The 24,328-nt window shown below is 43.9% G+C and overlaps 1 long non-coding RNA gene across 1 annotated transcript; it reads left to right on the forward strand.

The window, feature by feature from the left end:
• The first annotated feature begins 1,139 nt into the window (after positions 1–1,139).
• Positions 1,140–18,588, forward strand: LOC311510422. The gene is made up of 3 exons (XR_014709089.1): positions 1,140–1,246; positions 8,683–8,768; positions 17,319–18,588. It is a non-coding gene; the product is annotated as an uncharacterized lncRNA (long non-coding RNA).
• The last annotated feature ends 5,740 nt before the right edge of the window (positions 18,589–24,328 follow it).

A 24,328-nucleotide genomic window follows, 5' to 3' on the forward strand; every position in this document is an offset into this window, starting at 1 on the left:
ACATGAGGGAAGTGGTTGCTCTGCTAAACAAGAGCTGGCTCAGGTGGTTGGAATTCATTAGATACTTGAACTGACAGTCAGTAGGAAAAGAAGCTTGTAGCTATAATTACATGGTATAGGGGCAGCAGACTCAACAATGATGAGGACAGTTCCGGCTTCTGGAGAGTTTGGCTGGACCCAGAATGCGTCTGTGAGGTGAGAGGACAGGAGTGCAGTCTGTCCTTTCTACTCAGCAGATTTGCAAAGTCTAAACATTGGCTCATTGTAAGTTAGCAAGGTACATGCTGTATAGTACTATTCTTCTTTGTATGCCTGACCTATACTACCATACACATAACATATTACAGGAGGGTGTGTGCCTTGACTCTGCTGATGCTAAACAAAGAGGTCACATGTCATGTAACACTCTAGTTCTCTGATAGATATAGATAGAAACAACTGTGATTATGGCAGGCTGGGTATCTATAAAAAGGTCCCTGGCTGAACCCCTTCTCTGCCTTTTCACACAACTAGGTATTTGTGAGCTAACGCCCATCCTTTATAGTGATCTCTCCAATTTCCCCAGGTCAGGTTTAGAATCTCCTTTTCTTGTCGGTGGGCCCTATCGATAATCTCCTTTAAACCTTCCAATTGAAGTGTTTTAAGACCTCACAGTTATTTCACTTGTCTATTTAGGCTGAAGCTTTTCAGAACAGTAACTGTCTTTTACAACGTATGTGTAGAATAGGGGGCTCCAATCTTAATTAGTTGCTACTTTAATACAAATAACAAATAATAATAAGATATGAGGAGAGAGAAGTAGGGAAGGAAACAGATCTGAAACTTTTCCTCTACAATAGAATGTCAAATGGGAAATTATAGCTTGACTGTTATTTAGAGATAAGGGCAAACAGAAATAAATAGGAAAGGGAGGCAGAAATGACATCAGATTCCTGTCTTCCCATTGGATACATCTCTGGAATGTATGATAACCTTATACCATAAAGGTCATGTGACATCATACCCCAGGAGTCAGGAGTTAATTTAGCAGCAAACGCCAGTGTATTCTCCTAAATAGGGAAACGACAGGAGCAGATAGGGTTTCACCAAGCACTGTGTTTACGGGTTACCTCAGCAAAGCAAAACAGGCTGATCGCACTTCCAGCTTCTCCAGCTGAGTTGCTCGTCCCTACCTTTGCCAAGCCTGCCTGGTTGGTGGGCCTCCCTTCTGCTATCATGTCACCACTGCACGGATCAGGGCTGGACGGTGAGTTTCAATGCCAGTGAGGATACTCTAAGCTTTCCGCTCAGTAGAATGATTGTGGAGCCTGCATTTCCCCTCACAACCCTGCCAATGCTCTAAGACCCTGACCTGGAAGAGCAGCAGCAACTTCCTCTCATGGGCTGAGTACAGCTGGGGCTTAAATGGTGGCTCTGATCTCCCCAAACTGATGTCACCGGTTCAGGATTGATTTCAGCTACTGACCAGCACCCATTACCCCATGGGGGAAGCATTATTAGCTAAATGAATGAATAATAAATAAGAAAACAACTATTCTAATTTATTCCTTTTTCTGGGCTGTCCAGTGCCACCTGCTTTCTCTGTGTTTGTCTTTTAGATTGCAAGCTCTTTGGGGTAGGGATTTTTGCTGTGTTTGTGTTTTGCACAGAGCCAAGCATGATGCTGTCCATGCTTAACCAGTAACTGATAATCAGTGAGCCAGTGCTTGATCCTGTGCACACAATCTGCATATAAAATATGTCCCCTGGCCCAAAGGGCTGACAACCTAATGTTCAGACAAACCGTGTGGTACGGACACATGAAATGCACTGGATGACAGCTCCAACTCATCACAGGGCAGATGTCATTGATAGATCATCCCACCAAGGCAGCTAAATAGAAGAGAGAAACAAAACAAAGTAACATTTGAAAAAGGAAATTGTAAAGGACTCTGATCTAGCTTTGTGTTTCTAGTGAGCCCATCAGTGGAGTATCTGGGCAATGCCTCCTCTCAAAGCTCCAGTTGCTTTGGGTATCTTTTACTCTTAGGCAGTGACCTGATTCAAGCACTGATGACTCTGAAGTGACAACAGGTCTGCTGCTAGGTCACGAGCCATCTCATCCACTCTATCCAATCTCCTCTCCTCAAGTCATTCCCAGTGCCTTACTTGGTCACAGCTGTAGATCGCAGAGTGCAGCTGGTCTCTGGCCTGACTGCTGATTCTGGTTACCCAATCCACTGCAGGTGCTTGGACCCAGGGGACAGCCTTACTCAAATGCTTGCCAGTTAGATTTTTCTGGCTTCCTGTCCCAGAGCTTGGCTTAACTCAGGGTAGGAAATCTCCAGCAAGTCCCAGGGCTGAAGCAGATAGAGCAGAGCTTTGAGACTTAAGGTTGCCTGAAGTCAGTCTTGTTGGGGCAAATCTCCCCAGTCATTCTCTAGAGCTAGCGTTAGGGAGAGAGACTGAGGCAAGAGTGAGCAGTGTGGTGAGCCCAGCAACTGGGCAAGCACACCACAAATTCTAAGTGGCAAACTGCCCCTTTAATCAGCACAAAACTATTGTTATTGGCACTGAAATCTGCTGTTAAAAAAACACCCACACACTGTAATCAAAAACCTTGGAAGTGAGGCAAGATTGTAGTTTACCAGTCACTGAAACCATCACAGATCAGAGGAGAGTGGGGGAGTTTTTAGGGCAGAGAATCCCGTTCCCACAATGGACCCTGTATTTCACATGTGATTCTTGCCATGCTATCTGTTGCACCATACAGGTCCCCAGCATTGGGGTTGGTAATGCAGGTCTGCAAATTACAGTTTAGATTCTGTTCTTTAAAAAGTCTCCCAGTCCTAGGGTTTAGGATTGCATTTGTCTGGGAACATGGGGCTTCCAGCCTGCCCTTACAACCTCAGCATGGACTACAAAATGAAAGCACTTAGAGCAGAGGACTGGAAGTTTGCACTCAAGTTTCTAGTCCCAGCTGGCAATTACCATGGGTTTACACTTAGAGGCGAAGTCTGGTAGGCAGGATTCCTAAATCCTAATCCTGGCTCAATCACTGACCTGCTGTTTGGATTTAAGCAAGTCATCATCTATGCCTCAGTTTCCCCATCTGTAAAATTGAGAGAACAACAATTACCTATCTTCTAGGAGGTTGTGAGTCTTCCTTAACTGCTATTTAGAGAATGCATAGAGATCCTTGCATGAAAAGGCAAAGTATTATTGTTATAAATCTACACTCCCTTCAACCAAACACCAGGCTATCAAAACTAAAGATGCTCCCTGTTTTTCCTCTGTTGTGAACTCAAGCACTTGGGAGTGACTAGACTATTTTTAATGAGAAGAAAATCTCAGTATTTTTCTTAGCTGCTATAGGCTTTTTCCCCCCGGCCCTCTTTCCAAGTGACATGAGTGTAGCAACTATTGTTTCCCTAGTATAATTCAGAACTGAATAAATATGCAGTTTAATCAATGACTAGGGAAACAGCATTGGGAAACTGTTTCTAACCCTGCGGATGTGGCAAGATCCACCTTTAAGGCAATAAAGTGATCAGTAATGTTAGGGTCACCTTCTGCCTCAGATATTCTTCCTCAAGTAGACTAATGATGGGCACATAGGGAGTTCAGTAACCAGAGTGTAAAAGTCCTTTTAATGAGAATGCAGAATTTTCGGGGGTCATACAAAAGTAACAACCCTCCTCTCACCTGGCCTGTTCCTGGCTTGTGCTGTGCAAACTGGGGCTATTTGAGGAAGAGAATTGGTGAGCCTTTTATCTTTGTTTGTCTTAATTTGAATATAGATTATCAGGTCACACATTAAGTGACTTCACTGAGTCCCCTCTTTATCCCATTGCTGCACAATAAAAATATGATTTGACACAACCAGACTTTGCTCAGGAGGGTTCAGAGACTGGATTAGTGGGGTGTCTGCAGATTAGGATTTAGGTTCAATGGTAGATTTGCATTTAAGGAGTGTCCCACAACTGGAATAGCAGGCGGTGTCGGGGGCAGGAGGGAAGGGTATTGCACAAAGTCTGTCCATGGTAACCCGGCCTGTGAACAGCATTTTCCATTTCACACTTTCAGGTGGCAGGAGCTATTCTAATAGGTTTCATATATATGACATTGGTATGAGAATCACAGTCAATCTGGTTAATCTCTCTGTTCTGACGGAGCCCTCTATATTTTGGATTTACTCTATAGAATAATTACATTTTAAAAACCTTCTCAGTCTTTTGAAACCACAAGGGGCCATTTGAGGCCACTTCCTTTACTATCTGTCCCCAGAAAAATCGCACTGAATCATGGAGGCTGGGAGGAGAAGGGCCCACTTCCCTTAGGATTCAGAGATAAAGATTTGAGCCCATATTCAGGAGAGGTCATTAAGCAATTTGGACTCTGCCTTTTGTTTTGATTCCATGAGTTGGGATAAAGATCTTGGCGATGGAGCAGTTGTGTGCGCTACGCGAGGGTGGGGAGGGCGGCGGGGGAAGAAAGAAGCAGCTGGTCTGAATTTTCCCACTGTGAGGTGGGTTCACCAAAGGACTCATTTGTTTGTGTGGCCTTCAAATCCAGCGTCATTGTTATGCAACCAGACTGCCAGGAGAATGGCTTCCCTGTCAAGGAGGCTGGGATGGAAATTAGAGAAATGTACCTTCACAGGGCCCTTTCTTGGGTCTGATGCTGATACTTTTCACATGGACTAGCTCCTCACAGCCCTGACTTTGTGTTGATTGGTACCAATGAGCTCGTTATTGATTCTGGAGGAGAGATTGGGGATGTCGGTGTCAGTTCCACAAAAGGTATCACAGCCACAGAAGGAATTTGGGTTTGAAAAAAGAGCCAGACAGGAGGGGTGACTTTGCATTTTATATTTCCAGCAGCACTGGGATCTTGAATTCCTATAAAGGAAGTTAATTTAGCAATCAAGACAATGATTCCAAGTAGTTTACAAGTGAAAGGAGTGGAGCCTAGCCCTCATCATATGAGTCACTAGACATGTAGGGCCAGATTCATCGATATGTTAGGGCTACTTTATGCTGGTTTATTGGGTTTATGGATGCTTTGCATCACTGGAGCAATCTGGTCCCTAGTTCAGGTTGCAGTGGCTAACAGCTGCACACAGCCTCCTCTCACCACACTCTTCCATAAGGGTTTTGTGACAGTTCCCGCAGGATTGGGAAAGGAAACACCGACAGCTTCAGCACTTCAAAGCCTGGGACACGGAATCAGTCAGAACTGTTCTGCCAGGAGAATGCTGCAGCTATTCCTGAAAAGTACAGCTGCTGCCTCTCGCTTTGCAGAGTCTAAGGAGCCAGAGCTGTGCCCTGGAGACAGCTGCTCTCACAAGCAGCCAGGCAGGCAGCCAGCCACATGGGAAGGAGGAAGGCTCCAGTGCAGATTTTGGTTTGTATTGATCCTGTTCTGGAGACCAGTCACACCACATCCAAATACCCAGGATGACAGCCAGAGTTTGAAGAGGAGATCCTGAGCCCCGAGAGCTCCCGTTTGGAGCTCTGTGCTGCAGTTCAGATGCACCCAAACTTTGCCCCAGAAGATGGGCCACTTTGGCAACCTGCTAGGAATATGAGCGTCACACCTACTTGGCATGCACTGGAATAATTGAGCACAGAGCAGGAGGGAGTGAAAGTGAGGAGACAATAGAAAAGTCAAGGAGAAAAGGCCCAAGGAGGGCAGCATGCCTCAGGCCCAGTAACATCCACTGGGGTTTTGCATCTCTAGCCCTACAGCATCCCTCTGTCCTCACACATGCAGCTTGCTGTCGTTCCTCCAGGCCTTGTGTCACTGTTTACAGGTATAAATGAATGTAATCCCCATGATCCATCAGGGAAGCAGGTTCACCACCTTCATTTTGCAGACGGGAAAAACTACAGAAAGAAGAAACGATTTGCCCAAGCTCACACAGGGGTGCCTGCTATTGAAGAGGTGGTTTCACAACGCAGACTGTCCCGAAGTGATGAGTTCCAGTTTTATCTCTAGCCCAGGGCAGGCAGAATAGATATGAACAGAAACAAGTGGGGGGAGTTCCTTGTTTTGATCTCATTCATCACATCCAGTGTCACTGAACATTTGGAACACGTGACCAGCAATTGAGTGTCCTGTGCTGATATGAGCTCAAAGTCTCATGTGGAAGCCACATAAGAATAACGGTAGCTGTTGCTTATTTTCATTGACTTAACCCTAATTAGACATAGACACAGAAGGAATGTCTTTTCAATCAATATCTGTTAGAGCACATAATAAAACTAAAGAGAGAAATGCCCTAGAAATTGACCTTTTTTAAAAGGAACACATGTTCTGAACCAATCCTATATTTAAACAAACGACACCCTCTTTTATCAAATACCCAAGGAAGGAACAGACCCAGGGAAGGAATACTGGTCTTTTGCACAGTTGAATGTCTTTAACTGGTCTTGTCAGTATTTGCTAATTTGGTAACAAACTGTTTGTGTTACCAGCTGTCCTCATTTTCCCAACGTGAAAGGGAGGGCAGCAAAGTTTCTCTTGGAGTTTTCAACAGCTTCCATTAAAATAAAAACACACAGACAATGTATTACCCGTTGCTGGCTTGGCGTGAAAAGGGCCCGTTACCAAATAGGCGTGGAGAGCATTCTTCTTACAACCAGGTCAAGCTGAGATGTCAGACAGCCACCCACACTCTGAGACTAGCTGATGCCACAAAGCAAAACCTACTAGCCCTATTCAGAAAGTTAAAAGGCAGAAACCAATGAAAATACACTAACAGTAAAAAAGCATGAAGTATAGAACTCCCTGATTTCTTTTCCTTTCACCTTCATTGTTCAGCTACATCCAGATGTTAGAGAACAATATAACGACTTGACGCACCAGGCTTCCCCATAAAATTGGTATCGACCTCTCTTAGGCCTGGTCTATGTAAGTGGCCTTGCATCAACCTGCCTGTGGAAGCGTCTTCACTTAAATTTGGCTCCTGCCGATGTAAGTGCCTCTCTACACCGATTTAGTAACACCACCTCCCTGAGTGGCGTAGAGTCACGGTCGATGTAATTAGGTCGATGCAGTGTCACTGTAGACGCTGCATTGCTTACATCGACTGTTACTGGTATTCAAGAGCCATCCCACAATGCCCTGCACTGACATTACAAATGATACAAGCACTCCTGCTGAGTACGCGCACTGCCAGCAAAAGGGGCCAACTTGTGCCCACGCACAAGCAAGTTAATAACTGTGGTGGCTGGATGCCGACGTAAGTTAGGTCAACATAATTTTGTAGTGTAGAAATGGCCTTAGACACCTAGATTCTAATACCATTGAAAGTGAGCAGATTTACACATTGTATTTTGAAAATCTTTCCCTCCACTGGTTTTAGCCCATTGCTACGACTGACAGCACTTTGAGCAAAAGTGTGCTTGAGATGAACCCTTAGTACGACAAAGCTACTGATGGTTGATAAGTATTATTGGATGCCACACTGCATTCAAACCACTTTTCTGCATGTATCAGTAAACCGAGGGATGCGGCAGTCTGCATTCTTGATTCTGTAATTTGTCTGACAATCCCACATAAGAGAGAAGTTTATTGTTAGACTTACAGGGCTAGAGTTCCAAAATACTGAATGCTTTCTAAGAGTGTAACAGACACATGCATGCTCAGTGCAAACTACTGCATGGGGAATTAGCAGAGGTGCATAGCCTGCTGCCTTGTTCCTCTCCAGATGGGTGGATAGGGTCACTGGGAGCCACAGCTCCCATGGAAAGCCATTGTCTCCTGTGAATAAAAATGGCTAAAGATGAATAGAGGGTTGGGCAACCTTTCTTGCTCTCTCCTTTTGCCTGCCACATTCTCACTAACAAGCCATTCAAAACTTTCTGGCTTGTATTTCAGAGGTATGGCCAACTGTCCTCTGTGGATAACTTGCGAGTCATGGCAGAACTCAGGGGTTTTGGCAACCAACATATGTCATGAACTCTTTGTGGTCAAAGGCCTCTTTTGCATATTCAAGTGAAAATTTACAAATTCCCTGTCTGTCCACACTGGACGTTGCAATCACCTTCACACTGGTGGAAAAAGCAAAAGATGTTGTAGAATCCTGAATCTGATTGGTGTCATCTCTCTGCGAGTATCAGTAGAATAAGTGATGAGCTTTAAGAAGCCATCAGATCTGGAAAAACATGTCATCCCTCCCCAACAGATCCCATTTACAAGAATCTAAAGGACTACTTTGTGTCACAGTCTGGGGAATCATTCTCTCAGATTATAACGGCTGCTTTAATTCAAAGTAGAAATTAAAGAGTTGGAATATATAGTCCACTAAAGCCACTTTGCACTTTTATGCAGTAAAAAATGGCCTCAAACTGGCCAGAGATTCCCATTCTTATAGCCACCTCCTACACCTTCCCACTTGGCACAAAAGGGGAGGAGGAGGGTTGTTCGGGAAGGGGGAGGGGAAGCGGCAGAGAGCACAGTTTGGACATAGCAGAGAATCAGGGCCTCTATCTCTTTTACCCCTTTTCTGTAAGGATAGGGTTTAGCAATGGAACTAAGGAATGTATGGATTCTATCAACTGGATTTTTAATAAACCCATCACCATATTCTCCAGATGCCATATACACAGATAAAAAGGCATCAATTTCCACCATGATCTTTGCCCCTCCATCACTGATCCAGCTTCTTTCACTAGTTTGTTTTCATTTTGTCTCCAGGAAAGATGCTGCTGAGCATTCCAAATACACCGTTAATGAGAAAGGCCTGTGCAAAGGAATGCATCTTGCAAAGTCTCCTCAAAGTGGTAAGATTCTGGCTCATCATGGTCTCCAGCAGTAGAGAATTTCAGCTGAGAGCCTGCCACTGAAAACACTTGACTCCCAAGAACTTTATTCTGAGATTCATTAGCTACAGCCACAGCTGTTGTGTTGGATCATTAAAGGAGAAGTAGTCTGTGCAATAGCAAGGCCCCAGACATTCACTCTACCTCTTAGTTTGGCCCACTAATTGTGGAAGGCGTTGGGAAGAGTTGCATGCTGGTAAATGGGTGTGAGTCAGAGTTACGTGTTAGTCAGACCAGTTTAGATTCACCCTCAGTTTGGCCCAGAGAATATGTGCTGAAAGAAAGAAGAATCTAAATGAGACGTCACCACTTTATATCACTTGTTTCCATTCTGAAAGACACACTCAGTGCTGCTATTCGGAAAATATTTCCCTCTCTTCCCCTTTGATTTTTTCTTTAAAAAAAACCCAAAAACCTGTCTGGTGCAGATTTCATTATTGGGTGACTATCAGGTCAGCGCATCAGAACCCATCCTCTGACACAAAACTGGACACACTCACTCGCCCATTATGGTCACCCTACACTCAAAAATATAAAGTAAGACACTTCACACACACAGAAACTCCCACATCTGTCCAGGCATACACACACAAACACAAAATGAACACTGAGCAGTAATCTCTGCAGAAAGCTCTCAATTAACTGCATTTTTACTGTTGGCCATTAGCAACTGACTTGAAATAATATTATCTTTCATTGTTCGGGGGGGGGGAAGAATCTGGAAAAAATCTTTAAACAATCATCTTATTTACTTATGTAACGATCGGAGGTCTCACTATTCGGAGACCTCTCAAAGCAGGAATTCTGCACACTTAAGATGTTGTTTACATTCAGTCTGTGTTTTGAATTCGTTGCCCCTTCGTGGCCCCCACTATAATCTCTGAGGTTATTTCCTATTGCTGTCACATTGGCTATGCATTCCTGGGCGTTGAGCAATAGCTTTCCCCCATAGGCAGATGTTATGGAGTTGTAGCAGATTGCTAAATGCTATGGACTTACAGCTCATTGCGCAGGTCAAAATGGAAAAATACCATTACACTTCCAATTATACCTTGAGCCTGAATGAGCTTCATTGATAATTCTGAGTTACTATCTACAGAAATCACAACTTTTTCTGGTGTCTCAAAATTGCAACTAGCACGGAGATCATACAAATAATCCTTTGTGCTGATACAGAAACTATTACTGGGAGTTTAATGGCTTTTCATTATGTGCTTGTTATATTTCTATCATAGTAGATTTATATCAGAACCTATGTCAAAATGGCCCAGCCCTAAGAAATTGGAAGGAACTTGCTGGAATTCCAGAACATATTGTGCTATATTGACTGGTCCTGGGTGTGTAGAAATATGTAGAAAAAGTAGAAAACTGAAAGAAGCCCATTTTATATTGGTCGGTAGGGGCATATGTTGGGAAAGAAGGCATTAAACTAATTCTTTTGGGGCCATATGCAGAGTTTTAACTTTGGGATTAGAAACTGATTATGAGTTTTGATATGATTATTACTGGGGTTCTGCCCAGGAGGCAACAAGCTCATGTTGGCCTCAGTGATTTAAACTCAATATTCACCTCCAGAATCATTATACAATTAGTACACAGCATCAGTTCTAGTGTGTGTGTCATACTGTAGAATTAAGTACCCACACACAGTACAATCCATCAAGAAACAAATAATTTATTTCTCTTGCTCCAACTGCCATTTTGGAGAGAATCTAGGATTATTCCAAGACACAAATAATTAACTTGGAATTTAACTGGGATCTTCGCTGGTGAAAATTTAGTACTGCCTCGCATAAATCTATATACTCTGAGTAGCAAGAATAGCCTGAAGAGGACTCTGGATGTTTTTCTGGTTTCAAACCATGGCTATTCTCTGCTGAGATTAACTGGACATGGGAATGAGACGGCAAGAAAATGGCCTATTCTTTGTTTTTTGTCCTGTAGTTCCCATCTGCAGGATTGTAAATGTGGCAATCCTTGTTTCTACTGCTGCTCTGTCGATGAACCTCTATGAGGACTGGCTCCTTTCTCACCTGCAAGATGACTGGAAACAGCAGCGAAATCCTTCTTCCTTAGCACTGTGGCAAATTGCTAGCACAACTATGATGGGTCTCGCTCTCTCTCTTCTTGGGGGCGCAGGTTCAGGGCACTGTTTCTTGCCTCTGAACTGGGGTATTAACTGCCCCACTAGTGTACTGGAGGAGGGGAGGGAAGAGGGAGGGATCCAAGCCCGCCCTCTACTCTAGGTCCCAGTCCAGGGGCCCTAGGGATAGCGGTAACCCCCTGGGCTACTTCCCTCTCCTGCCCTTCAGCTTGTGGGGCTTCCTGCCCTCCCTCTGCACAAACCAGGTGTCCCTTTACCTAGGGTCTTAGTTTTCTTGGCCCACCGTAGCACTTCTCCAAACTCTCTTCTGCTTCCCTCCAAACTGCTCTCTGCTCCAACACCAAACCATTCTGCTTCAACTCCTCCTGTCTGATTGAAGCAGGGGGGTTTTATCAGGTGAGTGGCTTCAGGTGCTTTAATTAAACTATAGCAAATTTTCTTCCCTCTACAGGGAATAAGGCTCCCTTCTAACACTCTCCTGCTGCCCTCTGGCCATGCTGTATCACAGCACCTATTAAGTTCTATACATTGTCTGCATTTACAAACACATCCTGTGAGTTAGGTAAATATTATCCTCCTTTTGCAGATGGTTAAACTGAGGCAAAAAGTGGCTTATCCAAGGCCACTGAGGAAAAACAGTGCCAGGGCAGGATTAGAAATGTAGAGTTCCCGAGTCCCAATCCTATGCTCAGCCCACAGTATCTCTCGCCTACCTTTTGGACGGATCCTTGGTATCTGCTTTGTACTTATGAGATTTCAGTCATAATGGCCAGGGAGTTGCCTCACCACTTTCTGACTCAAAGGCTGTGGAGGAAGAGCTGGCTAGCCACTTAAATACATTTGCCTTCCTCATTTCCCTTCCAGTCTGGGGAACTCCCTGATTCTGGCAATGTGTTTATATGCATTTGGATCACCCTAAGTATGGCAATTATAATGAATTGTAAATTTAAAGTAGGGGAGTTCTTCTGAAATGTTTAACATTTAATTGCTTCACTGTGGCTTTGCTGTGTGACTGTCTGCATTAACAAATCCAAGTGCCTCTCATATGCTTTTTGACACGGAGTCCTATCTCCGTATTGTATGAATGAGGCACATCCTTTAGCCTTCTCCATCCAAAAAACTGGACTGTCCTGATTCTTAAGGAATCTGCTGATCTTTTTGGAAGAGGAGGATTATAGAAGAATCTATCCAGGGAAGTCCTAGAGATGCCCAGGGTGTGATTTTAAATGTTGCAAGTGCTGCATAAGGAAATGAGATCTACGTTCCCCACCCACGCTGCTTCTTGGTCTGCTTCAGCAAAGTTGGCCATCCCCATGTGGATAATATTCCATGTGGAAATTGATCCTTCTCTTTACATAATAATCCTTCTTTGCAGCCAAGGCCTGCCCTGTCCTACCTTGTTGCTTTCCCCTGAGTCTTCTCCTATGTTCCTGGCTTCACACTCTCTGAGTTCGCAGGCCTCCCAATTTCCTGCTTTCAGGGAGTGACTGCAGCCTACTTCCCTGAAGCCCCCTTCTGTTGCCAGCTACCTGGCTTTATACAGGACTCAACAGTTCCTGTCCAGCTGAGCCTGCTTCCAATTAGTTCCTTGCTCCCTGGCTCTTCCTCCAGGTGCATGCTGTGGAGTTAGTTGGCCTGCCGGGCCATCTTAACCCCTTCCAGTCCTATGTGGGGTAGACACTCCATCACAGTTAGTTAAAAGAGTCATCCAAATTATTCTTACATGTTGATGCAGTGTCAATCTACCAAAAACAGGACAGCTCAACACCGTGGAGATGTACAGAAGTAACGAATGGATTTAGGGGCATAAGCCCCATTGAAATCTCTCTCCCTTTTCTTCCTACATTCTCTCTCTCTCTCTTTCTAAATATATTTCCTATTAATGCAACATCCTAAAACCTAGTTCTTAGACTCAAATCTATGGCAGAAGATATGGCCTGCAACCACACTATCTTGGCCTTGTCAGATATCACCATTAGCCATACCATATGATCTCGTCTGATATCAGAAGTTAAGTAGCATTGGATGAGACTTCCAAGGAAAACTCCAGAGTCTCAGAAAGTGGTATTGGTAACTTAGGCCTGGTCTACACTACACAGGGTTGACATAAACTACCTTGTATCGAAATGTGGAAGTGTTCTCACTTAAATTTGTCTTCTGCTGATGTAAGTGCTTCTCTACGCCAATTAAGACCACGTCTACGCGTACAGCGCTGCAGCATGTGTGGTGAAGATGGTCTATGCTGACAGGAGAGAGCTCTCCTGTTGGCATAAAAAGACCATCCCTGCGAGCGGCATAAGCTATGTCACAACACAGCACTGTGTATACTAGCACTTATGTCAATGTAACTTATGTCGCTCCGGGGGTGGAATATTTACACTGCAAGAGACAAAAGTTTTGCCAACATAGGCAGTAGTGTAAATGTAGCCCCAGTAAAAGCACCTCATCAACATAGCATCAGTACAGACACTGCATTGCTTATGTCAATTGTTACAAGCTTTCAGGAGCTGTCCCCCGATGCCCCACACTGACAATACAATTGATACAAGAACTCCTGGTGAGGACGTGCACCGCTGACACAAGGAGCCAAGTGTGCATGCACACAAGCGATTTGATAACTGCGCTGGCTGTATGCGGACATAAGTTAGGTCAACACAATTGTGTAGTGTATACATGGCCTCAGTAGATGCACTTCCCTCTGACTCAGAAGTTGCTGAAAGGATTGCTGCACATTTAAGGCCAGATTCAGACTTGCAGGCACAGGGTGGTACAAACTTCATCCCCTGCCTCCACAGGAACAGCCTTGCTAGAAGGGATCCACCTGTGTGAATCACAAATAGCTGTACCCTCATTGTCTTTCTTCAGGTCGGTTTGGCTGAGGAAGGGCAGCATTAAAATCCCTGGAGGTTGTCTGGGAAAAGCCCTGAATAAGGGCATCTCCAAGCTGGCCTACTCCCATCCTTTCTCTCTACTGGCAAGCACTACAAACTTGATAGGCTGCACTGTACAGTTCCAGCCCAATCCTCACAGGCAGCTTGCACCATTGAGCCCCCATTTCCAGCAGACTCTCTGTAGCCAGAGGCCAATGAATGAATCTTGCCCTTGGTCTGTAAAGTACACTGTGATGAAGAAAGCCAAGATATTATTATTCATAGAATATCAGGGTTGGAAGGGACCCCAGAGGGTCATCTAGTCCAACCCCCTGCTCGAAGCAGGACCAATTCCCAGTTAAATCATCCCAGCCAGGGCTTTGTCAAGCCTGACCTTAAAAACCTCTAAGGAAGGAGATTCTACCACCTCCCTAGGTAACGCATTCCAGTGTTTCACCACCCTCTTAGTGAAAAAGTTTTTCCTAATATCCAATCTAAACCTCCCCCACTGCAACTTGAGACCATTACTCCTCGTTCTGTCATCTGCTACCATTGAGAACAGTCTAGAGCCATCCTCTTTGGAACCCCCTTTCAGGTAGTTGAAAGCAGCTATCAAATCCCCCCCTCATTCTTCTCTTCTGCAGGCTAAACAATCCCAGCTCCCTCAGCCTCTCCTCATAACTCATGTGTTCCAGTCCCCTAATCATTTTTGTTGCCCTTCACTGGACTCTCTCCAATTTATCCACATCCTTCTTGAAGTGTGGGGCCCAAAACTGGACACAGTACTCCAGATGAGGCCTCACCAATGTCGAATAGAGGGGAACGATCACGTCCCTCGATCTGCTCGCTATGCCCCTACTTATACATCCCAAAATGCCATTGGCCTTCTTGGCAACAAGGGCACACTGCTGACTCATATCCAGCTTCTCGTCCACTGTCACCCCTAGGTCCTTTTCCGCAGAACTGCTGCCTAGCCATTTGGTCCCTAGTCTGTAGCTGTGCATTGGGTTCTTCCGTCCTAAGTGCAGGACCCTGCACTTATCCTTATTGAACCTCATCAGATTTCTTTTGGCCCAATCCTCCAATTTGTCTAGGTCCTTCTGTATCCTATCCCTCCCTTCCAGCGTATCTACCACTCCTCCCAGTTTAGTATCATCCGCAAATTTGCTGAGAGTGCAATCCACACCATCCTCCAGATCATTTATGTAGATATTGAACAAAACCGGCCCCAGGACGGTTTTGTTCAATATTTGTTTATTTATTGATCACCTCTTAAATCACTCTGCTATCAGAGTGTAGATAGCAAGCTGGAGTGCTAATTAATGTCATGCTGTTGAAGTTAGCTCAGATTTGCAGGGTAAATTTATGTATTTATTTCTTCTACTTTTAAAGATACAATTATAGGGCCCCATCCAGAGCTAATTAGGCCTTTTAGTAATTCAGTGGCTAAAGTCCGTAAAATACACTGCATGGAACCGTGGCCCTCTCCATTTAATCAACTAGTCATAAGGACTTAATCCATACTGAGTTGCATCAGGAGAAGGGGGGAAGGAATATGCAATGAATAAAATCCTTCTGCTTTCCCTAGGTACTTAACGTGGCCAGGGCTGGGAAATCCCTGTGTAACCTTTTCACTCTGATTTACTGAATCAGTTAACGTAAACCAGTGAGCCGTTGTAAGTTGGAGTGTCTCGCCTGGAGGTTCTAAAAACAATGGACCAGTTCCTGGCCTTTGGCTCACTCCCTTTGTGCCACTCCACTAAACTACCAAAGAGATTAAAATGACCCTGTGAGGTAAAGGGTTCTGTATATCCAGTCACAAAAGACATTTCAAATTTGAAAATGAAATATATAACGTGTTAAAAGTATTAGAAAGACTGCATGTTTCCAATTCCTAGAACTGATGATTTTTTATTATATTAACCTCAAATAATCATGTTCTGAATAATACAGACTGACAGTTATAAGGGGTGGTGGTGAGAGAAATGTGCAGAGACTTTTATAGTCTGCAGCATCTTAATAATTTTCTTGGCATGATAAAAATACTCACCATTGGATCTTAGACTACCTGGCACCATAATCCTGCCAGTATAGCAGGACTGTATAATGGAATTTATTGGTTGTACACTTTCCATAAAACCCCACCTTTTAGTTATCAGCTTGTCTAAAATGGCGATGGCATTCCTTGAAAAGAAAATGTCACCTTTTCTTCTCCCCTTTAATTTGGTCTCATTGGACTCTCCCTCTCAAACTGATTTGCAGCCATGCTAGACACACAATCTTGTAAGATATCCAATCATATAGGGCACACAGCGATGTAGGATAGCCCCATAATGCCACAATTTCACAAAAGTAAGTTACGTAAAATACACAACAATGTAAGATTCTCAAAGCCTTTCAGGAAGTATCTCCATGCATAGAATCAAGGGTATTACCCATATGTAACTTCTGCAGGACAACTATCTATGTTTTAGGTTCCATGAAGGGGTAAGCACTATACAGTATATTATGAATGTTTCCTTCTATTTCACCTGCTTTTGATATGCATTGAAATATCATACTATCTACTATAAGAATAAACTTTACTTGCATGTTTAAGGGAAAAACGAGGTAACCTAGGACACAAATTATTAAATGAAATTTGCGTTACACCCCCAATCAGGCTGATGCCCTCATTGTTTTGGGCACTGTAAAAACACTGAATAAGAGAAAGTCTCCTGCTCCCATTATATGCAAATCTACATAGATTTACCGCCCCCCTAGGTCTGGTAACCTACATCGCTCATGAATAACCACTATTCTGTAAGATATGGTAAAACACAGACCTATGATAACATGTTCTGGCCACATTTGGATCATAACTGGAATTTTTGCATATTCTCCATCACGAATATATATGCTTGAATATATCATGCACAAGGAGCTTGTGCAGGATAGTGCTGGAAGCAGGAAGAGGAAGCTGAGATGTAATATTAGAAGAGGCATTGGAGACGCTCTCTCAGCTCTAGATCTTGCAGTTTAGTTTGGCAATCTTTCAACACATTCATTACAGGAAAAGTCTGTATTAATGCATTAAACTCTTCTCAACTGGACAATCCTCCTGACCAGCACCACAGACATTCCAGTGAGTGGCTGGCACTGGGGTTAAGGCACTGGACTGGAACCTAAAGTGATGGTTCAGACTTTTGGTATGACCTTGGGCAAGTCACTTATTCTCTCCATACCTCACTTCCCCCAGTTGTAAAATGGGGATAATAAAACTTAATCCCAGGGGAGTTGAAAGGTGTTAAATGTATTAATGTTTGTGAGGCACAGATACAAATGTGATAAGGCCCGTATAAGAATCATAGACTAATTACTTGCATTTCACCAAAACCATCAATGGAAAATAGAATTAAAACATGATCTGAATTCTTCAGACAACAGGGAACACACACTTCTTCATCCAAGAAACTGACCTGTCCTCATTCATAAGGAATCTGCTGATCTTTTTGGATTATATTATATTATTATTATTATTATTTTATTATTCTATAGAAGAATCTGTCTGGAACAGTCCTAGTCCAAGAGAGTGGTGTCCAGGATGTGATTTGAAACATCATGCAGAAGAAATGGTGTGACTGCTGCACAAGAAAGGGACTGTAACTCCGACCAGCTATGTAAGCACACGGTGATGCCACACCGTGGTCAGCCAAATGCACCTATTCAATTCCTCTCTTCTTTCACCGATAAGAATGACCTGGTTGTCTTGTGAAAAACTGCTGGTATAATTTGGTGTCTTCAATGACCGTGAAACGACTGGAGACAAAGATAAGAGGAGGTTGATGTTTGAGGCTGTTCTGAGTGAGGGATCCAGCAGGGGAAAAGGCTCAGGGCTGGGATTGGGAGAAAGGGAATATCATTCCTGATATTCACCGACATTCCCCTTCGCTCAATTTCATCTCATCTCCCTTCCCCCAGTGAAAATCAGTCCTTCCCCTCCGTGGGGTTTACCCCTTTCTCACGCTCAGCCCATTGTCTCCCCTCTACTCCTTGCAGGGTTCTTGTGAGCTCTCCTGCCAACCTGGTGCCATTCCCTTCCCTGCCCCGCTTCCTTGACACCAGTTTGGTAATGTGCTGCGGCTGCGGCCTGTCACACCGACCAGCAGTGTCTCATTGCTTTTCCTCTGTTATTGCTATATTTTCAGGGCTCTGTATGAAACCAGGAGACAGATACATGCTAGGCTTGCTGTGATTATTCTATCCAAGGACTACATAGTATTCAGTTAAAAGAATTACTGCTATGCAGGAAGGAAGGCCAGTATCCCATAGTTGGGTGCAGGTATGCATCTGCAACGCAGGAGAAGGGATTTTTAATCGTTCATTCAAACTAAGATTTCTGAGTTTCTTGCTGGTTACCACTACACTGCTGAGATGGGACATCAGTTGAAACACAGGCAGGTAGTGTTAGAGAGAGAGATTCCAAAAGAGCTTTGATATTGGTTTAGTATTAGAAAAATTCTTCCACACAAATCTGCTCCCTGCATATCTCCTGAGTCCTATCCGCTTAATTTATTCACAAAAGCAAAATTTCTGTTCTCACCATTGCTTCAATGCCAATAAAGATGTGAAGGAGCGAACTGGAGTCTGTTGTGTCCCTCCTTGTTTTCAAATACATTGTCAGCTAAGCTCAGATCCAAGAATCTTTACTGTTGGAGATGATGTAGGAAGTAGGTACAGCACAGCTTGATTTTCTGAGATGAGGCTGAGCTTGCAACTCCAGCTGGAAGATTTTGATTTATAAATGGTGCAGCCTACTTATCTGAAAATCACTGAGGGGGAAAGATATGGAACAGCGGCATACCATTTTTAGAGTCACTTCTGTAAGCTTGGCAGCAATATTTGTAAAACTCAACCACAAACTACAGGTGAAAATAAAGTGTCTGCACTTTGGGAAAATAATGCATTTGTAGTGCTATTCAGTGTGCTGCTGTGGTGAGTGGATGAACTGATCACATGGAGTGGGGTTACTCACCTCTCTTGTTCCACGCCCACTTTCTAATTCCTCATTCACACAGAAGCACCAGGCTGGCTGATTGAAACAAGCTGGATCATCCGAAAGCAACAAGCGGCAAGTTGGATTCATTCACCCACCCGGTCCCTCTTTTTAAAACCAATAACCATGTGAAGCGTGACTTGATTACAGTGATGCAAGCCCCCATCTGTCATGCCCCTTTCAGAATGGCACAGAATGGGATGGATGGTCCTGAGGCTCTCTCTCTCTTTGTACCTCTGGGACATGCACTGTAATTGAGATCACAGCTCCTACTGAATTATTCACGGCAGCTTTGAGTGTCAGTTTTATTATATACATGCAGATTACTCCAGCATGCTTTCCCCTGCAGGGGAAGGATCGATAGCGGAGTTCTCTACTCCTGACTTTTCTGCCTGCATTTGTTCCTATTTTCCCCTCCTCCCTATACCCAGACCTTGTTCCAAGTCCACCCTGTACTCAAGGTGATACCTAACACCTTGCTCCAGCCAGTGCCATACTCGGTTTTCATTTCAGCAGGGTGCTAACACTTTGAATTCACTAGACTGTGTCCACTGTCTCTATGCAAAGCATCTGCTTGCCCAGCACTTCAAAGCCCCCAACTCTCTCTGACCCAGGGTTTCTTGCTGCCCTTTAAGATCACTTCAGTTTAGCCATTAAGTCTCTGATCCTTGGGTCCCACTGCTCTCCCTTCCCAATGTAATAAATATACAATATAACCTCTCTACTTCATAGGTCAGGCTACTGCAGATTAGTTCACATGTCCATTAAAGCCCATAGGGTCCCCTCCCATTGCCTCACTTCACTGGAGCGCAAGGATTCCTTGTATCTCCAGAGCAGTTATAGAGAACATATCCTAGTCTGTAAGAAAGTGGCAATGGTAATGTACATTAAAGAATAATGAAATGCAGTGATATTTCAGGCCTGACAGTCCTATTTCTGGCAGTCTCCGAATTAATGTGCTAGGCTTTGTGCTGCAGCTGCTACGAGGAACCTTCAGAGTCTTTCTAAATACATGAATAGAGCTTCCAGCTCTTCAGCTCAGATCACTGCGGCTATTTATCCTGCCTTTGCTTTCACTGTACCTTTTTTTAATTTGGAATTTTAGAGTCTTTAGAGTAAGGAAATGCAGTAGCAAGTGCAATGCATACCAAATAGTTTTTAGGAACAGGAGAGGGACCAAGTTCTTATATTCCACTTGAGTTCCGGGCACCAGAGACCTCTCAAATCCTCATATAAATCTGGGAGTTCCCCTCCAAAGTCTCATTTCAGCTGCAAAAGCCAGCATGTGGTTCCTCTCCACCTCCCAACCTGTCTCTCTAGAGGCAGGCCTGAGAGGTTAAGGGCCACAGATTCCTAGCTGGTGTAAACCAGCATAGCTCCACAGATTTCAATGGAGTTTTGACAGTCTACACCAGCTGACGATGTGGCCCAAAAATCTACTGTACAATTTGTATTTGGAAAACAGTTCTGAATCCAATCCAGATTGAACTAATGTAGACAAGCAATACACATTATGCACAAAGCCATAGGCAGGACCCATCAGGGGCTGTAGTGTTGAAGTAGGTATGGCATGCACTACAAAGCATTTCACCATATTGCAAAGAGGTATAGAATATCACTGGGCCCCATGCCATCCCAGAACTGTACATTGGCCAATTGCATAATGGGGGTTTTCCATTCTCCTCTGAAGCATCAGGTATTAGCCACTGCCGGAGACAAGAGGCCAGTCTTGATAGACTAATGGTCTGATGGAGTATGGCAAATCCTACATCCCAAGACAAAAAACATGAAAGGGACCTAACTTGCAAGAACACAGTATGAGTTAGCCTATCCTCTATCCTTCCCTGTCTGCCCTCAGTGATTTCACTAACCTCTCATCTGTTGCCAGGCAGTTTTAGCACTTTGTAACCCCAGAGGCTTCTGTCATAGTGTGAGGAGAACACAGACCACAATTCAAACCTTTATGGGGCATCAAATAAGATAGGTAACACCAGTGACCCTCTGCCCTTGTGACCCGCAACTCCTCCTGGCCTCCAAGGGGCCTGAAAGAAATATCATTACAATAGAGGTGAGATAAAATTAGCCGAGATCCATTTCCAAGTCACATTTGCTGCCCTAATGGTAAAGGCTGCCACATTTCACACAATGGTGCCTCATTCCAATAACTATAGCACCACAGATTTCCAAAATATCAATGCAAAGGAAGAGAGATTTGCTTGCACCGGACTCAGGCCCAGAGAATTTGAGCTTATCATTAACATCCCAGTCCAATACTTAGTACTTATCCCTGGCTTTGGTCTGTGTCTAATCAGGGGGCTCTGTTTTGAGAATCTGTCGCTGCCTTGTGTCTCTCCACTTCTAGAAATGGCCACGTTTTCTGATGCAACTATTTAGTAAAGAAAGGCAAGAGACTCAGGGCTAAAATATACTCTCAGCTAGACTGAATTCCCACTGAAGCCAATGAGGGTTGCACACATGTATCTGAGATCTGACAAAAAAAGGGAGGGACAGGTAGATGTTTGCATGGAACTTGCAAGACTTTAATGGAAGAGTAGATTTGGAATCTCCTTCAAATCCCCAATACTTTGCATTTTTTGCAAAGAAACTCTGAACAATTAAGACCGAAGAATCACAACAGCTTCCTTTTTTCCAGCTGAAACTTTGTTTTACCAATGACTCATTATTATATTTATACCTTCTCAGAGAACATTTAAAATTGTGTTTTGTCATCTCCTTATCTTTTGGCTCCCCCTCAGCAGACAGTAAGAAGCTGTATTTATCCCCAGGAGTGGATGATACTAATAGAATCCCTCTCTGTAAAATTGTTTTCCATTTAAGCCTTGTCAGGCACCAATATACATTTACTCATGTGCAGCTTCTGTTTCAACATGTTTTATGAAAAGTATTTCCACCATAACTTGTGGTTTGAAGCTGTTCGAATAGCTGATGACATGCCTAGTACAGATGGAGAGGCTGATGATGGCTGAAAGCAGCAGTTACTTTTGTAAAAGTAATTGCTGGAAAGGTAGAGCCATCATGCCTGGAAGACTGGTGAGTTCTTGTGTTCCTATTGCTGCCATCCTCATCCTCTTCCTTCCACACCCAATTACATTTTGCCCTGTTGAAAATTGTAAGCTGGGAGGGGCAAGGACTGTATTTTATTTTACATTTGTACATCATCCAACACAATAGTAACAATAAGCCTTAGCTCTCATCTAGTGCTTATCATCCATAGATCTCAAAGCACTTTACAAAGGAGGTCAGTATCATTGCTCCAATAAGGTCCCCATTGTGACGGGGTGCAACCGTAGTTCTGTTAATGCTAATGTTGATGATGTGTAATATAATCTAGGATGGAATGAGCTGATCCTAGCACATCCAGTCTTTAATTTCACTTGTGACATATTTATCAGAGATAAAATGTTTATCTGAGTCCTTTCTTGCCCAACTCCATCTCTCCTTATTGCCTTATTGCTTTAAGAAAAGCGTTATAAAAGAACAAGGTATTATATTATCAAAGATTGAATTTCCCCCTTTTCCCATAAGAAGGAGAGGCCAGGATTACAAGGTAGAATATGACCATAATGTGGTTTGAGATTTTCAAAACAGTGCAGGAGATTTAGATACCCATCCTCCATTAAAATTATTGCACCTCTGACCATTTAAAAGGAGGCAGGAAGTCTAGAGAGCATATGGCAGTGGGGGTGATCACAATGAGATCCTTGCTTAAAGATCCCATAAGAGGATGTGTACCTGGGGTCAGGGAGTACTTATCGCAGTGTTTCTGTGAACTATAAAGAGAGTGACAAAATGAAACAACATTCTAGGAGAGACCAAGCCTACTAAAAAGTACTGAAATCACACAGAGTGATTGGCAGACACAGTAAGGGACAGATATAAACAGAGAGCGAAAAACCTGGTCTTTATGACAGACTGCTGTACTAACTTGAGCCATCCCCCACCTTCCCCACACAGGGAAAGGGAGAGCCTGAAGGGCAGTGACCAAATGTTACATATTCTCCCCAAGCATCACAACACTGATCACAAAAAGGTTTATAGTTCCTTTGGGAGCCTTTTTATTCTTTTCTTCAATGCCAGCAGAGGAAAGTCAAATTTAAACACACACATACCACACAATTATTAACCACAGGGAAGTCAGAGTCCCTGCTCTTCCTCCGCTTTCCGCTGCTGCATGAGTTTGGACCTAGCTGTTGCCACACTCATGATGCTTGTCTTATAACTGCTTCTCCAAGATATATTTAGAGGGTATGAAGCCCGGTTCTGGACCGCTATGTGTCCTGTTCACCTGTCCCATTCATGTAATTGGCAACCGGCCGTTTCCTTTCAGCTTGAGAAAGTCCTAATAGAAAGAAGTAAGAGACACTTTCTTTTGCATTTCTATTGGTAGGGTCATCACTTTGTCACTCGGTCGGATCACTAATTTTGTCTCATAATGAGCCATAACAGTGAAATGCATCCAAAAGGATGAATAACCAGCTGCTGACTGAATATTTAAAGTGACATGCAATTATTTTCATCTGAGAAACTACTAGCACTTCACATAATGGATTTTCAAAGCTGACCCACTCTGAACCTTAATGCCTAGTGAACTTGCTGCTACTTTGTTTGCAAGTCAAATGCAACATGCCATGAACAACCAACCTAATTTAGTACCAAGTTTGGACGTGGACACAGCCTGAAATCCAAACCCCAGAAGTTGATGTGAAACAATGGCAGCATTCAATTTTTCTTAGTTTCATTGAGAGACCTAAGAGTGGCACTGTGACTTGGGTAGCTAACCCAAACACAGGGTTGCCAAGCTGCCCATCCAGCTGTGGTAAGAGCTGGCATTCTATTAACTACATCACTAACCAATCTATGTGGTGTGACAGGGTCAGGCCAGATGGCTACAAGAGCGTGGTAAAAGGTAGATACATTAGTTCCAGGTTAAGCAGGTCCCTTTTCCCTCGGTAAGATAACAGAGACTATTCCAGAACACTCAGGAACTTTCTAGAACTAATTAAGGCAGGCAGGCAGGCTAATTAGGACACCTGTAGACAATTGGGAAGCTGCTAGAATTAATTAAGGCTAATCAGGACACCTGGTTTAAAAAGGCTGTCACTCCAGTTAGTGAGGTATGTGTGCGTGTAAAGAGCTGGGAGTGAGAGGATGTGCTGCTGGAGGACTGAGGAGTACAAGTGTTAACAGACATCAGGAGGAAGGTCCCGTGGTGAGGACAAAGAAGGTGTTGGGAGGAGGCCAAGGGGAAGTAGCCCAGGGAATTGTAGCTGTGACACAGCTGCAGTCCACAGGGCCCTGGGCTGGAACCCAGGGTAGAGGGTGGCCCTGGGTTCCCCCCAAATCTCCCAACTCCTGACCCAACACAGGAGCTTCCACCAGAGGTGAAGGGCTCTGAGCTGGTCCCCAACTCACATGGTGAATCAGAAGAAACTGCCGGGATTGTTCTTACTCTTTTTGCCCATGCTGGCCAGTGATGAGGTTATCTGAGTGA

The sequence above is a fragment of the Lepidochelys olivacea genome, assembly GCF_965140295.1.
Source record: "Lepidochelys olivacea isolate rLepOli2 genome assembly, chromosome: 20".
NCBI lineage: Eukaryota > Metazoa > Chordata > Testudines > Cheloniidae > Lepidochelys > Lepidochelys olivacea.